Raw genomic sequence first — 15,217 nt, forward strand, 5'->3', positions numbered from 1 at the left:
AAAAATCCATCTGTGGTAGATGATAACGTAAGGTGTGGCAAAACTTTTGCCACGATGAGGGGTGGTTGCAGCTGTCTCGTGACCACCAACCAAAACCCTGCGTGGCTTGGAAGAGGTGGAGGAGGGAGCATGGAGCCACGGGCAAGGTCCTGATGGAGAGGGGAAGGAAAATCTTGGCATCTCTGGAGGAACCTGGAGAGATTTGTGCCACAGAAAACTCGAAGGGGATTCAAAGGCTGTGTCTGAAGATGAAACAAATGTGGAAGAGGTTGTGGGGAAAAAACTGACAACGCCATCAGCAGCACGTTTCCAGGAGGAGATAGGATTTCCCAAATGCTCTGAAGGTGGTCAAGAATGAAAAAGGAGAATTGCTCATGTTGTCAGTGTTTGGCTAAAGCGCCAAGGTGTGTAAGGTGGCACTTGTAATGTCAGTATTTCGAACGTGGCTTGGGGAAAGCTGAGAAGTGCAAGTCTGCAACCTTTGTATGTTCTGAGCAAGTTATTAAAAAAGTGTAATAAAACCTAAAACTCTTAACACCTGCATAAATACAGTGAGCGCCAGGTTCAGAGCAAGCAAAAGCCAGGCTTTCAGTGCACTGGGTGCCAGGCATATGAAACTTGTTGCCAAAGGGTATTGTGAATGCTTATGGTTTAAAGAGAGGCTGGACGAGTGTGTGGAGGAGAAAGCCACCAAGGATTACTTGGAAACTGCAGCCAGCAGAGGAGCTCCCTGAGCGGGAAGCATATGGAGTGTTGGGAAGAATAACCGTATTTGGGAATATTCGGCTCAATCACCCTGTTCTTGTGCTTTTCCTTCCCATCTTTCCATGCCCCATGTTAGAAGTAGGGTCTCGGACTGGGTGGACCTTTCAGCTGAAGTAATACTGCAGTTCTTGCGGCCTTCTCAACCAGAACAACATCTGTCATGAAGGAGCCCGTGCATCACCACTCTTTGCACCCTGTAGCAGCACTGGCTCCTTCTTTGGGCTCGGGGATGCTCTCTGCTCGGTGCCCAGGCTGGCGTAGGGAGAGGGGAGGAACAGGAGCTTCTCCTTGGGGCAGGACCTTTCAGATCGTGTTGCGCTGCTGCTGGGCGGTGTGGCAGCCTGACTGGTGGTGCTGGGGTTGGTGGGCACGAGGCTGCCAGCTGCAAGCAGCACGTGGAAAAGGCAATAGCGGGAGACAGGATTAAAAACACGATGCACTAAGAAGTCATATATCGAAGCAAAGTGGACTTCAATCTCTCTGTGAGCCTTTTGTGTTGCTGAGAAGCATCCAGTGTGCTCACCAGCTCATCCTTTTGGGAGTAAATGGCACACGTGGCTTCCCTGTTGCTTCAGCCAGCTGCCTTGTCACACTCTGTTGTGGAGGGACCTGAATTTGCAGAGGCAGACTAAGTAATGATTTCCTCGCCTGTCCTTTTGCAAGAAGAGACTGTTTTGAATCCTCTTATTTTGCAGTTCCTGAGGCTATAAATCAGAGAAGTGGTGTATGGGACAGGGGGCGTGGCGGTCTCTGATTTCTAGTTGTCCAGCCATTGGAGTATTAAAATAGTATTAGGAAAAATCCTATTAAACCTTCTGCATTAAAGTAGTGCATTTATACGACTCAGCGAGTTGTTGGGTTGTATTAAATTAGGATTGCTACAGGACCAGTGTAGAATCGATAATTCATTGTACAGCTACAGCAAAACATGATGAGGTCCTTACATTGGAGAAATGCTCGTCTACACAAGCAGGACAGAGGGGTGGGAAAATTAAAAATTAAAAACTATGGGGCAGGCCTTCAAGATATTTAGTTACATGGCCAACCTGGCTGCCTTCTGCCAGGGGCCACCACAGTGGTCCCATGGCACTAGCTGTGGATAAAAATAACATATAATAAATATATGATATTTATATATTATATATATGATACATATATAATAAAATATCTGTTATGTCAGCCCTGCCACAGCGATCCCTCTTCTTGGTGGAGGAGCAGGCAGCACTGCTGCATGTAGAGGGCCCTGATTCTCTTAACAGGAAGCATGGGCTGCTGTCTTTTCTTTTCTTTTTTTTCTTTTTTTCTTTTTTGGCAGTCTGTTAAGACCGTTAAGTTGTTTAGACATCTAGTTAGTGACAGAGGAAGCAGCAGCGTTCAGTCTGGCACAGGCCATTAAGTATTTTATTTTCAGGATCAGAAAGCCAGGGTTGCTTTAGAAAGAAAAATTAGAGCAGAAATATGATCCACAGTGAAGCCTAAATAACACTCGTAATATTATATATATATGTTTGGATAGTAACTTGTATTGCAATGGTTTTTGAATTTATGATTGTTGTAGAGACTGTTATAAGCAGGATTACAGTATTTTATGTTTTAATTGCAATTGATAGCTCTGAAGACAGCATGAAAAATAGTGCAATGGAAAAAACAAATAATAAGGGTCTTAAAACCAAACCCAACCCTCTCTAGAGGCAATATTGTTAAGGGTTTTCCCATTGTTACAGAGTGTGGGTTCGGGCTTTGGTCCATAATAAAGGATGCTGAAATAGACTTGATGGAATTATGTGTGAATAATCATCCTCAGTGCATGTGAAAATACAGAGGAATATCTGTTTATATAAATTGCTCATTCCCTGGCAATCAGTGTTTACTAATTTTAATCAGAGAGAATTTAAGGTAAACCGGTGTGTTTTCCGTATCATCTACTGAAGTGTAGTAAAATCAGTACTTCTTATGCACATAAGTAACACTTTCTGATTTCTGTCCTTCTAATTTCTGACCTTCACTTCTGATTATCCTGAGATTTCCTCAGCAAAGCTTCCATCGAACTCGTCAGGACTTGGTTGATAACTCTTTTAATAACCCTTAGATGTCGAGCCACTTGAAGTTAATTGATTACCATTAAGGCACCCAAATTGGAATTCACTGTCTAGCTTTGTATATTTATATCCTGTCAATAAAAACAGAATGCTTCTTAAATAACAGTATAACTACATTCAAAAAGCTAGGTTTTTGCTAGTACTATGCGTACCTTCTGGAATATATCCTCCACTGTGTCCAGTATCCCAGCGGTGTGGAGGGAGGGATGGAAGCATCCTGGAACAAGGCATTTTCTATCTCTGAGTTGAAAAAGAAAAGACACAAACTAAAAAATAAAAAAATAAAATTAAAAAAAAAATAGAAGGTGTGTCTGCAGCGGGTGGTTTCCTACAAAGGCTGTGGCTGAGTAGATAAAGACACTTGCCAGTTTTTACGAGTGGTATATGCCCAGCTTTGAATCGTCTGGCTTGTGGTGGGGTCCAAATTTGGTGTTTTTTTCCTCCGGGAGAGGACTTTGGGAAGAGGGCCTGGCCAGCCCTGCACCTGGGCATCTCCCTCCACCTGACTTCTCACCCTCATCGGTGCCTTGCTGGCAGCAGCCTGGCAGGGAGGGAGATTGCTGCAAACCCTCTAATCCTTTCAGACGTCACCGTTTGGCAATTCACAGCCCTCAAAGTCATGCTTTTGGGGAGTCAAGATACCAGCCAGGAAGTCATCCAGCTAATGCTCTCCATTGTTTGTGGTTTTATTCAGCAAGTACAGTGTTCAGCGAGCGCTTTGCTTTTGCTTCCCGGTTGTTTAACCTTTGTTTCAGATGAATCGCCTTGTTTCCCTGCTGGTGCCAATCTCCTTTCTCTTGAGCAAGAGGCATCTTTTTGTGTTTGTTAAATGGGCAATGATGAAGCGTTTTAAGTGGTCCAAAGGTCCTATTAATTATGTAAAACAACAACAACCAAATAGCTACAGCTGTATTTGTTAGAATTTGTTAAGCTTGTTGTTGTTGTTGTTGTTTTTCCTTTTTTTTTTTCCTAGCAGTCTTAGCACTCAAGTGAAAATAATTCAAGCTTGTTCTGTGTATTTGCCTAAAACATCGTGCAGTTGGATGCGTATTTTTGTTCATGGCTTAATCCTGATGGCTTTTTGTAGCTCTGAATACGTTAATGTTTCAGTGGCAAGGGTATTTGAGATTTTCATGTTCTGCTACATAAGAATAATAAAACCGAGAAGGAGGAAACGGGATGAAGAAGCCAGTTTGCCATTAATTTGTCTTTTTTAGTTCTGAGATACTTTGATCGCCTTTTCTGCACTCTGCTCCCCAATGGGCAGCACGCAGAGCATGCTGGTGGAACAAATTGCTTTGAGCAGGACCAAACGCGAGCAAGAGAATTACACGGGGCTGCTAAATACTGCACTGAACAAATACGCCGAACACCACATGAACATCGCTCCTGTATTCTCTAGCTCGCCTCGTTTAATCACAATGAGCACTGACACTGCCAGGGAAAGCAGGAGTGAGCACACTGCCCCATGACTTGCCATCAGTGCCAGGGCATGTGTCGTGAAACGCCGGGTTTTCCCTGTCTGGGTGCTGCTTCCCTGTTTCTGTTCTGCCTCATCTTCCTCACAAGTAGTGCTTTGAAAGCATCATGTTTTGCGAAGAGTGAATATCTGAACAATTTTATTTTTGGAAGGTTTATTTAAAGGAAAAATATCTGTATGGTAAGTGCTGTAGAACAAATGTCTGATACGTGACCCCATGATCACGGCAAAGTTCTCCTTTGGTGGACCTCAGCTGGTCCTCCTGAGGACTCTCCTTTCAAGCCTCTGCTCTCCAGAAGCTCCTCTTAGTAAAAGGAGGAGCTGCTGGTCTTTTTCTTGGAAGACCTTCTGGACTCTTGCGCACCAACCTCCAATGACACCCACCAGCTGGACTTCCCATGGCACCTGGGGGTAGTCTAGAGAGGCTGATGACACTGGGCCATGCATTTGGCAGTGGTCTTCCTACCTGGAGCTGAAATGTGCTAAACTTCACTTTCTGCAGAGTTTGGTCTGCACCATTAAGTGCTCAGTATTTTCTTTTACCTTCATAGCAATCTGCAGTGGAGCCTGTATATTTAAGAGCTGTTAGGCAGAATTATTTTTCGAATATGATTGCTCAGTCACTGCTTTCCAGATGACGTATTACGGTGTTAAATTTCTGGTTTAAACATCACTTATAATCTTAACCGCACACAGTTACGGAGCCCAACTTCACCCCGAGGAGTTCCTTGAGAGCAGGTGGCAGGATGCTGGCAGAGGAAATTTATGCCGTAAAGCCTCCAATCCTGTCATTAATTTGGGTTTCCACTGTGTAGTTCTGCGGGTAGAAACTAGATGCTGCCAGCGGTGTTCTTCCATGAAAACACAAGATAAAAATCAGAGAAGTGATGATCAGTAAAAAAGAACTTGGGGCTCTGATGTAAATGTTAGTTTTCAGTTAGTGGATGGAGAAGGGTCGTCCTTCGACCGATTGCAGTTGCAGTGTAATTGCAATATAGGATTTTGTTGGTTTACTTCTTGTTAATTGCATAAACAAGTGGAGGAAAGGATAGGGAGAGTAAAGTTAATCCGAGAAGAGATAACTCTCTTCAGAGACAAATCTTAAATCTTGATGAACCAGAAAGGCTAAAATAGTACTCAGTGAGCACTAAAATGAACTTTTTCAGTATTTATTTCCTGTAGATTGATAACATTGTCAAGGGAGCAAGTTTTTCACATTGTGATAATGATTGGTATCCAATATCCAATTTAAGTTGTTTGTTTAATAATTCGATACTCACGATTAATTTTGTGTAGTGAAACTTCTTGCATATACATCTAAGTTGAAGTAAAAAAACAATGGCTTAATGTCTGCTTTTAACACTGCATTTATACATAAATATCTTCCATACTTCTGTTTTTCAAAAACTAATGTGTTTCCACAACACATGTTTCTTCATAGTTTCACAATTATATTGCCAGCATTTATGAGACACCAAGGGGCGAACTTTAAATGATCTATATGGTGTCCAATCAAATGTTCTCAAGAGCTTTGCTTTTGAGAGAAAAAATGACATAATGCATAGTAAAGGATAATGGCTATTCTTCAATCAAGATGCTTCCCAGCCTCATGCGACCTCTTAGCTCCCGAGCTGTCAGGTAAGGTTTTCTAGTTAGCAGCTACGTTCCCTCTCAAGAGGTCTCTCAGATAAATTAATTTGAAGCTGAATTTTTCTTGACTCCCCAAGGGTGTGTTGTCGGTATCTTCCATGAAGGATGACCCTGAAAGATGGAAAGGAGTTGGGAAGTTGCAGGTGGTATTTATTGGGGCAAGGAAAAAAGGGTTATTTTCTCAAACGTGAATATTGCTTGGATGAAGCCTGCTTTAGGCTTTTACATCTACTAGCTGCTTGTTTACATATTTGCCTTCTTTCTAACTTAAGTCACTTTAATCTGGTTACTGGAAACCATATGTGCTAGAACTGAAAGGCAAAATGTCATATTGCAGGGAAAAGCTGGATGGCAAACTGGAAGAGGGCAGCTTGACAGGGAAGCAGATGGAGCAGAGTGGTGCAGGAAAGCAAACTCTTGGGGCAACAGAGACCTGCGAGGCAGAGAAAGTGTCTGGGGTGTGAGAGCACGGGATGCGTGGGGTCTCGCAAAGAGAGAAGTGTGGGGGTTAGAGACGGGGTGGTTTTACCCCGAAATAAAATCTGGGAGACAAATGGTGCTTCTTGGCCTGGATAACAGCGTCTCATTTGGGTATGAGATTATTTCTTTGCTCAGGAGTAGCAGATGCCAAAGGCTTACTTTCAATAAAGAAGTACTTCAGATTCTGGTATTTTGGGCACAACTGCCTGTATTTAAACATATGTGCAGTCGTGAAAGGATAAAGTGGTCATATAGGGCAGTCCACTGCAGGAACCTCAGGCCAGATAGAAGCAGTGAGGAGTGTGACAGTGCAGCTGCTAATGGTGAGCTCGTGCAAGCCGATTTAAACGTGTGGTTATGGCTGTGAAAACCTGATCCGAATCAGCCCGCGATGCATTTCCACTCACGTGGGGCTGGTGGCCTCTGCATGCTCGAGTTCCCCCTTCGTGCCTGCTGTGCCTGTCATACTAAGGGCTCGCTGAAGACCTAGATGTGGATTTCTGCTTAAGGGTATTGACATGGGTGAAAAGCTGTTTTTTTTTTTTTTTTTTTTTTTTTTCTGCTGTGCTGTTTGACTGTAGTGCAGCAAAGCAGAAATGCAGGTGTGCTTGCAAGCTGCAGCAAGAGGAGAGGACTGTTCGATAGTCTGATAATTGGTATTGACTGTCCCTTACCCTCCTGCATAGCGCAGATTTCCAGTTCCGAATATGCGTGATGTGAATGCTGTAGAGTTGATAGGTCGAATGCTGTTCCTGAACTTAAAGAAGGGTATTCCCAAAAGCTAACTTTGAGCCCAGATATTCCATTTTACAAGCGGTGGAGAGAGAGATTCCTCCATGGGGTGGGGTGTTCGGTGGCTGCATCCACTGCCTGCTCCTGCTGGCTTTCCAGAAGGGCCACAGGGGAACCAAAGAGATCAATCCATTCTGCTAAAGCAGTTATTTGTGAACGTCCCTTCAAATACAATAGCCCAAATTCCCGATTTGCTTTCTGCTCACGTGGCTTTGGCAGCATTAGTTAAAGTTGACTGGGTTAGCAAACATTTTTTGTCATTACATATATTTTCTCTTACATTTTTCAAATGTAAACCATGGAAAAGTAAAGGCATTAACCATTTGAATAATAATAAAAATATCCCAACCCAATGTTCTAGAGATGATATATACAGCCATTTATAAAAAGAGGATAAAATGGAAGAAAGAAGAAAGGAATATCAATTGGGAAAAGTCTTATGTGTTCCTGGCAGTGTTTAGAGCTGTTATAAATTTCAGTATTTTTTTCTTTTTCAACAGGAGAAACTAATATTTTTTCAACTTAATAAATTTATTAAGTAGGGGATGTTATACAGATTTTTTTAGTTACAGCTTTTTTTTTTTTTTTTTACTTCAGCTGGGTAAATGTTCAAAGCACTTCTTATTTAACAAAATAAAAGCTGATAATTTAGCATTAAAAAAACCTCTTTTGGGATATAGAGAGTTTTCTTACAGGTTTTAGTCTTTCAGAAGATGTCCCATAAATAAATAATATTTTGCGTCTTTTGTCATGGACTTTGATCCTTCTGGTAAGCTTTTAAAATGATGTATTAAAGTGGAACGTGTAATCCCTTTTCACTGTTTTTCTTTCTTTTTTTTTTTTTTTTTTTGTTATTATCAGAATGCTTTCAGATGCTCGTACAGAACCATTCACAAATGTTCATTGTCTGTTATTAAATAGGTGAAGATGAAAGAAGATTCTTAATGCATTCACCAATTGTCTTAATATTGGTAAAACCTGCTGTGTATCTCGGGAAGTAATGCAAGATTCGGTTCCAGCCTGCTGGCTTTTTATCAACTCTGCTTTGAGCTGATAGCCAGCAGAGACTTCTGCCTCCCGTGTCTGTACTTAAGGTTACCTGTTGAATATGATTTTGATGACAAATGTAATGAAGTGCATGTATGGAATAATACTTCTACGCCATGGAAACGGTATCAAAACATGAGTGCTCTTCCTGTACTCGTTTTCCTTTGCTGGCCAGAAGAAGACCGGTCTGTGACTGGGGACTCTGAGAGGCTTGTAAAAGCGGAGAACTGATTTTTGTTGCCTTTTTTTTTTTTTTTTCCCCTTCACTCGATCTACAGGCCCCGTGCAGGTCACGAGTCCCAAGGCAGAAAGCATGCATATATTTAAATTAACTACATCTCCCCCAAAGCAGGCGAGCAAACCCCCAAATAGCCCAGATGTGACAGAAAGGCATGTAGCACTTTTTTCTCATCTTCTCTATATTAGTCCTACAGCCTTTCTCTCACATCAGGTTAAATCGAGTCCACTGGGGTCACTGGGATCCTTTTCCCTATAAAGCCTGTGAAAACACCTATATTTTCCTCTAGTGATAGGTGCCATTTTGCCAAGAATAACATTTCCCATAGTCTGAAGCCTGAGGAGCAGCCAAAAGCCTGGATCCTGCAGACAGCTGCCAGCATTGCCAGCCCCTCACCCTGTCCCCCTGGGGCATGCAGGCTGGGTGTGAGGGCACGGGACGAGGAGCCCCCAAAAACCATCTGGGTGAGGGAATTGGTGGCTGCCAGGGAAGGCCAAGGTGTTGGTGACTGAGACTCCCGGTACTTTCTGCAGTAACTGCAGTAGGTATTAATTTAGTCTGTCAAAACGGACTAAAGCAGTATTTAGGAGCTGAAGATTATTCATTTAAATTATGAAAAGGCAAAAGTTACGGTGATGGATGTTTCAGAGGATGCGAGGGGGACTAAAGTCATATTTAAATATGAATCCACTGTGAAGCTGTCATAACATCCCTTACATTAAAAGTGAAATTGCTGAGCTCTGAGGTTTGTTTTCTGAGACTCAGCTTAGGACTTATCCAGTCTTCTGCTTCCACTGTATTTCTCAGATAGGGAATTTAATCTTCTTCAGCCTGGCTGTTCAGTCAATTCTGACCCTTGTGGTGGCTGTGGCTTGGGAGCACTCCACACAGCTCCAGGTTTTGGCTGGGTCCTGTGGGAGGTTTGTACGTTGTATGAAGGGGGCTTGAACCTCCAAATGGGCATCCTCTGGAATTATTGATTTTGGAGAACAGGAAATGCAGGATAAGTGCATTTATTCTTCACAAGAGTCCTTCGGGTCCACCAATGGTTGAATTTATCTTTGTGAAAAGATGTCTTGCATGCTGGACATAATGCATTTCAAATCTTGGCTTCAATGAGATGGCAACTGTAGAATAGATATTAGTATCCTCTCTGTTACATTAGCTAGTTCAGCTTTTTCTTTTTCTTTTTTTTTTTTTAATATATATTTTTTTTATTTTAAAGAGCCATCAGAGGTGCTTCGAACAAATACAGTTTTATTCTTCTAAAGATTAATTCGGAAATTGTAATGGCAGAACGTATCATCTGCTTGCATTCATAGCAGGTGACTTCACCCTATTTTAAGAGAAGCAGTCAGCATGCGGCTCAATGGAAGATTTCTTTGCCTGTTTACAGAAGAGAAACTCGTGATGATGATAGTGGTATCAGCCCACTGAGACAGCCCCCCACTAACACACACAACTGATTTTTGTGTTTCTTGTAGGACCCATTGCAGCTTTTATAGCCATAGTTCCTTCTGAAAGTGTCTCAGGCAATCCAAGAGTTGTGCTCAAAAGTTGCAATGTGAATTGAAAATATTTATGCAGATATATTGATATATCTTTTGTGCAAAAGAAAACAACAAAAAAGCAGGGGCAAAGTTTCGGCAAATACTCTTTTCTCACAACCTTTGTCTTTGTTTGCTTCCCTGTGAGTATTTGTTTTCTGGTCCTATCTTCTTACTCTGTTTTCTAACTGTTGATCCTGAAGAGGAGAAATAAATTTTATCATGAATGGAACAGGCAAAAAATCCTTCAGCTAGCAGAGTTAGTACTAATTGATCCATGCTTCTGGAATACTTGAAGTTGAAATTAATTCCCTGTTTTACTCTGTGGGAGGTTATTAGTACTTCAAAAGTCAGAAGCTTCAGGATTTGCAGAGTACTTGCTCTGCAGCTTCCCCCGGCTTCTAAGAGAGGAAAAGTCTAGGAAAAAAATGGCAAGGGATTGGATAAAATGGCCTCTAAAGTGTTTATGATAAAGCAATCAGGAGTGGGTGAGAGTACATGGGGACATCTTATCTAAAGACAGTCTAGAACTTTTTAAAGCTTTGATCGAGATGTATTGTCCTATTAGATATACTTGATCCCATTAACACTGCAGCCTTTTAAATGTTCAAAGCTGGGTATTTCTGAACAAAGGTTGTGAGTAAGTGACTGCATTTACATAAGCATGAGGATTCTCCACCCTTGGAGCTCAGACCTTGATATCCCTGATTAGATAGTCCCTTCAGGAGAGCAGGGTAGGCTCAGAGACAGGCACGGCGTGTTTGCTCTGCAAGATAGTACGGCAGTCTGCAGACATCTACAAACTAAGGGCACTTCTGAAGACTTCATGGTTGCAGACATCGCGGCACAGAAGGAGATCTTGTGAAAAACATGGGTGCTATCTTGCATCAAAGTGGTCATCTTTTGAAAAACATGACGTATTTCTCTAAGAAAATGCATGGTTTGCTTTATATAAAGTTTATATACTTACCCTTCTCTTGTCACTGTGCAAATTCCAGGATGCCAAGTGCTGCTGTATTGTTCCCCCTCCCCCTCCCTCCCCCCCCCCATCATTTTTCTTTATTGTAAGATTGGTGAAAACAATTAGTTAAAAACTTACCTTGGATTTCATGAGTTTTCTTTTTGGCAAGGGATTAATTTTATTTTTTTTTCTCTCACAATAAACCAGAATTTCTCTTCTGCACAGTTCACATTATCAAGTACAGAGTTGGTTGATAAGTGAGCTCAGCAGAAATAAAAATGACTTATTTCCAATATTTTTAGACTTCTAAGTGCTAGTATTTCCCTTGCTAACACCAGTGCTTGCTTTATGGCAGTTGGTTTTCTACTTTCTGCAGTGACCACAGTGTCTTCTAGTTGTCTGCCAGAATACTCCTACCCCTTTCTTGTAGAGATCAGATAGCTTTAGAGTATTAGTCGAATGTAAACTAGCAGTTTAAATATGATTACTGGGATTAGTCATCTCAGCAGAGAAGATTTCAAGTGGGCATAATTGAGGTCCTTAAAATTATGAAGTAGACAATGAAGCTATTATGGTCAACGAGGGAAAATGATAAAAAGAAAGTAAGATGTAATGAAAGAATGGATTTTTGTGTGTGTGTATTTCAAAAAAAAACCACCAAAAAACCCAACCCACACAAAGTGTGATATTACATGGCATTTTTCAGCTTAGCATAAAAGTTTCCTTGTGGCAAAAGATAAGAGAAACATGCCATGAAAGAATGACTTTTAGAAAAGGGAGTTTCATAACACTAAGAAATACTTTTTGTTGTGGAAGTCAAGGGGAGAATAACATGCATACTTACTCTCTAGACATATTTTTGTGTGTCTGACTTTAAGAGACCCATAATCTCAGTTTGTTCTATCCATTTCAATTAGCATCCTTACTTTTTTTTCTATCTTTTTTTTTTTTTTTCCTTCACTCCTTTTCCATCTTATTTTCCCTTTTTATCTTAATCTTGCATTTCTTTTTTAGGATCCATTGTCCTGGTGTTATTCTTCAATATACAAAGTATATACTTGAGATGTTTACCTTTGGTTCCGCCTTCTTCCTTTGCAAGGTCTACTAGAATAATTCTGTTTCAGTGACATGGCAAGAAAAGGTTGTGGCTCCTAGCTTAGTTTTCTCTCCGTGTGCTTGGACAGCTCTGCTACTACACAGTTTTTAGCTCCCCTCTTTCTGTGGGAAAGACAGAATTAAGCTCTCCTGGGCTGAGGATATTTTGTTTTTCAATTGCTTTGTGTGGCAAGCATTTGACCAAAAGACTCAGTAGGAAGTGCAGTTTGAGAGCAGAGCAGGTCCCATATAGTCAAGGCTTTGCAATACTGAAGTAGTAAGCTCTCCCCCAGTTTCACACCTTGGAAGTAGACTCCTCTGAGTTTTATTCTTGGCTTGTGGCTTGCCATTTCCACCTCTTTTTTTCTGATAGCTGTTGTCTAAAGTATATGAGAATTTGTCTTTATTTTCAGTCATTTCCTTTCTCTCACACGGAGTATCAAACTCTTGCCACCCAGTATTCTTGAACTAGCACATGTAGCCTTTCTCCTTTGTTCTGGTGTGAGAAGTAAGGTGCTTTTTTTTTTTTCTTTCTTTCTTTTTTTTTTTTTTGTTGTTGTAATTCTCAGTAATTAAACTGATTAGAATTAAACTGGTGGGGAAACTGCATTTGATTACACAGGCAATACAGAGGAGGTAAAACTCATCTAACTAGGTTCCTTTCCAGCCTTTAGGCTTTTAATAGCTGAGTTAATTTCCTAGAGGAATATGGGCTGATTGAAGGAAAAACTATAATCATTAATTGCGGTAGATTTAATTTGTTTGAAGTATAAAGGAAAGACTGCCTGAGACTTCAGGGGAAGTAGAGAGCCACGCTTTTGTGAAGTCGCTTATTCCAGCCAGAGTGATACGTTTTCTGCTGCCTGTAACAAATTCTGGTAAAATTTGGGGGCTATTTACGGCTTTTATACATTTCAGCGGGAGTGATACTCTTAGATCACAGGATTATTAGAGAGGGATTAACAGGGCCTCTATTCCTGCGAATTATGACCGTAAATTTACACTGTGTATTTAGGAGCGTGTATTTAGTATTCTGGTCTATCTACCTGATGCTTCAGGGACATAAGCTCTTCTCTAGGTATCCACTGAACCATTTCCTCACTAATGTGGTTATAGAATATGAGGTTGCTGTAGTTGCTTTCCAAGAGAAAACAGAATTTTCCTTATTCAATAAAGGCTTTTTTTAATTGTCACTTAATTTCTTTCTCACTGATGATTAGAGCATGAGACTGGCGTTCTGGGGCCTGTCTCTATTAATTGCCACTAGAGAAGTCATTTTATATAGAGTTTGAATGGATGATTCATCTTTTTCTTTTCTGAGCAACTGTAAAAACATGCTTTACCTGCCTTTCAGATGCATTTATATATAGTGTGAGATGCCTGTCATATCCTTCGATGTTACTGGTTACTGTATTTGTGTAAGCAGTGTTTGTACCCTGCCTAATTCTGCCTTTGTTTTCTCAATACCTTTTTCAAAAGTACTCAGCTGACTCATAAATCATGTTAGTAGTACTAGAATAATGAAATGAAGTGTTTGCTGTGCACAAATTAGATTATAACATCCCTGTTTGTGTTACCTAGATGTTGAATAGAGGACTGTGAATACATACTAATCCTCGATGCAAAAGGTCCATATGAATGCCTGGAGTGTCTTCAGATTTTGAATTTTCCTGGTATAAGGTAGAGAAAGAACAATAACTGATTAAAATGCCAACTTACAGAGAACCATTTTTAAGGAAGTTGTTCTGGATATTTGGGCTGTGTATGTTGCAGCGTTTTGGAGAGAAACAATTCAGATCAGAGGCATTCAACCTAGTGTGTTTTTTGTGCTTACATGTCTTTTTCTCTCTTTATGCCTTAGAGGGAGATAGGTAAAACGAAAAAACAGGTTATGCTTATTTGATCAACACTTGAAAAATACTCCGTAAGAGAAAAAAAAGAGCAATATATTTCAGAATGATTAATTAGCTTTCCCATTTTTATCTTCAGCCTAATTGTCTGTAGAAATTGTTTGTAGGGTCTTTCTTGTTGTTGTTTTTGTTCTGTCTTAACCTCTGATTAGCGAGCCACAGCCCTTTTTATTGGAGCTTTCAGTGAGAGTAGTTGCAGCAATTAGGTGGTATGGCATATGAAAACTCTTGCAAATGAGTTGTGGTGCAGGGAGAGGGTCAAACCAGTTCATTTATTTCATTTACATGCTGGTGCTTCTCTTGAGTCAGTGGGCAAACTGCTACTGGAAGGAATGAAAGAAATGTTAGCAAAAGCAGCAAGTGCAAGCAGCTCTTGTGGTTTTGGGTAATGGTTATAGCTGAAAGGATTTGTGGTGGAAGTGCTTGCAGCGACAGTGGTAAAATTAACCACAAGCATTTTTGCTGCAAGAGGGTGAATTCGCATCGTCCGCCTCGGGCTCATGTGAGGCAGATGTCCTGCGCTCCCTCCAGGCAGTTCCCACCACAGATTGCCACCACTGGCAATCTGGGGAAATCAACCTGAGTTTGGTCGTTGGACTTGCAGCCAAAATACAGGTCTGCTCTGGAGAGTTCAAGTATGTGTCTAACTGGGAATAGACCTAGAAGACAAGGTAGCATGGGTCCAGGTTGATAAAGACCACATTTCCACATCTAAATTTGAGCAGTGGAATTAGCTGGGAGGAAGGATGGGAGATCCTAGGGATGATGCTCTGGTGCTGATATGATGAAGTTAACAATTTGGTGTTGCAGCTTGTCGATTTCTCTTCCTGCGTGGCCCTGTCAGCGTGTGACAGTGCAGTCAATCCACCACCCTCTTGTGCTTCAGGGAAAATGCTTGTCCAGTCTAACCTCAGTAAAGTTTTCATCAAAGCCTTAATGCCTCTTCTGCCGGGTAGCAGCTGCTGGAAAGTCTTATAACAACGGTGCCTATTTACTGCAATTTTTTTGGATAATAGCTTTAATCTCCATCATCATTAAGAAGCGCCCATAATCGTAGCTTTAAGAAGTTGCCTTGAGAGTGTAATAAAACTGTCTGACTCCTTGCTTTACATCTCAGGCAGCCACGGGGTACCCAAGGAGCAGGTACAGCGCT

At 41.2% G+C, this 15,217-nt stretch overlaps 1 protein-coding gene across 3 annotated transcripts in view; it reads left to right on the forward strand.

Annotated features, from left to right (window-relative positions):
* The window catches only part of MACROD2 (mono-ADP ribosylhydrolase 2), an 854,218-nt gene that overhangs the window by 150,385 nt on the left and 688,616 nt on the right, over positions 1-15,217 (forward strand). The gene's annotated exons all lie outside the window — the stretch shown is intronic.

This window comes from Anas acuta, chromosome 3 (assembly GCF_963932015.1).
Source record: "Anas acuta chromosome 3, bAnaAcu1.1, whole genome shotgun sequence".
Lineage (NCBI taxonomy): Eukaryota > Metazoa > Chordata > Aves > Anseriformes > Anatidae > Anas > Anas acuta.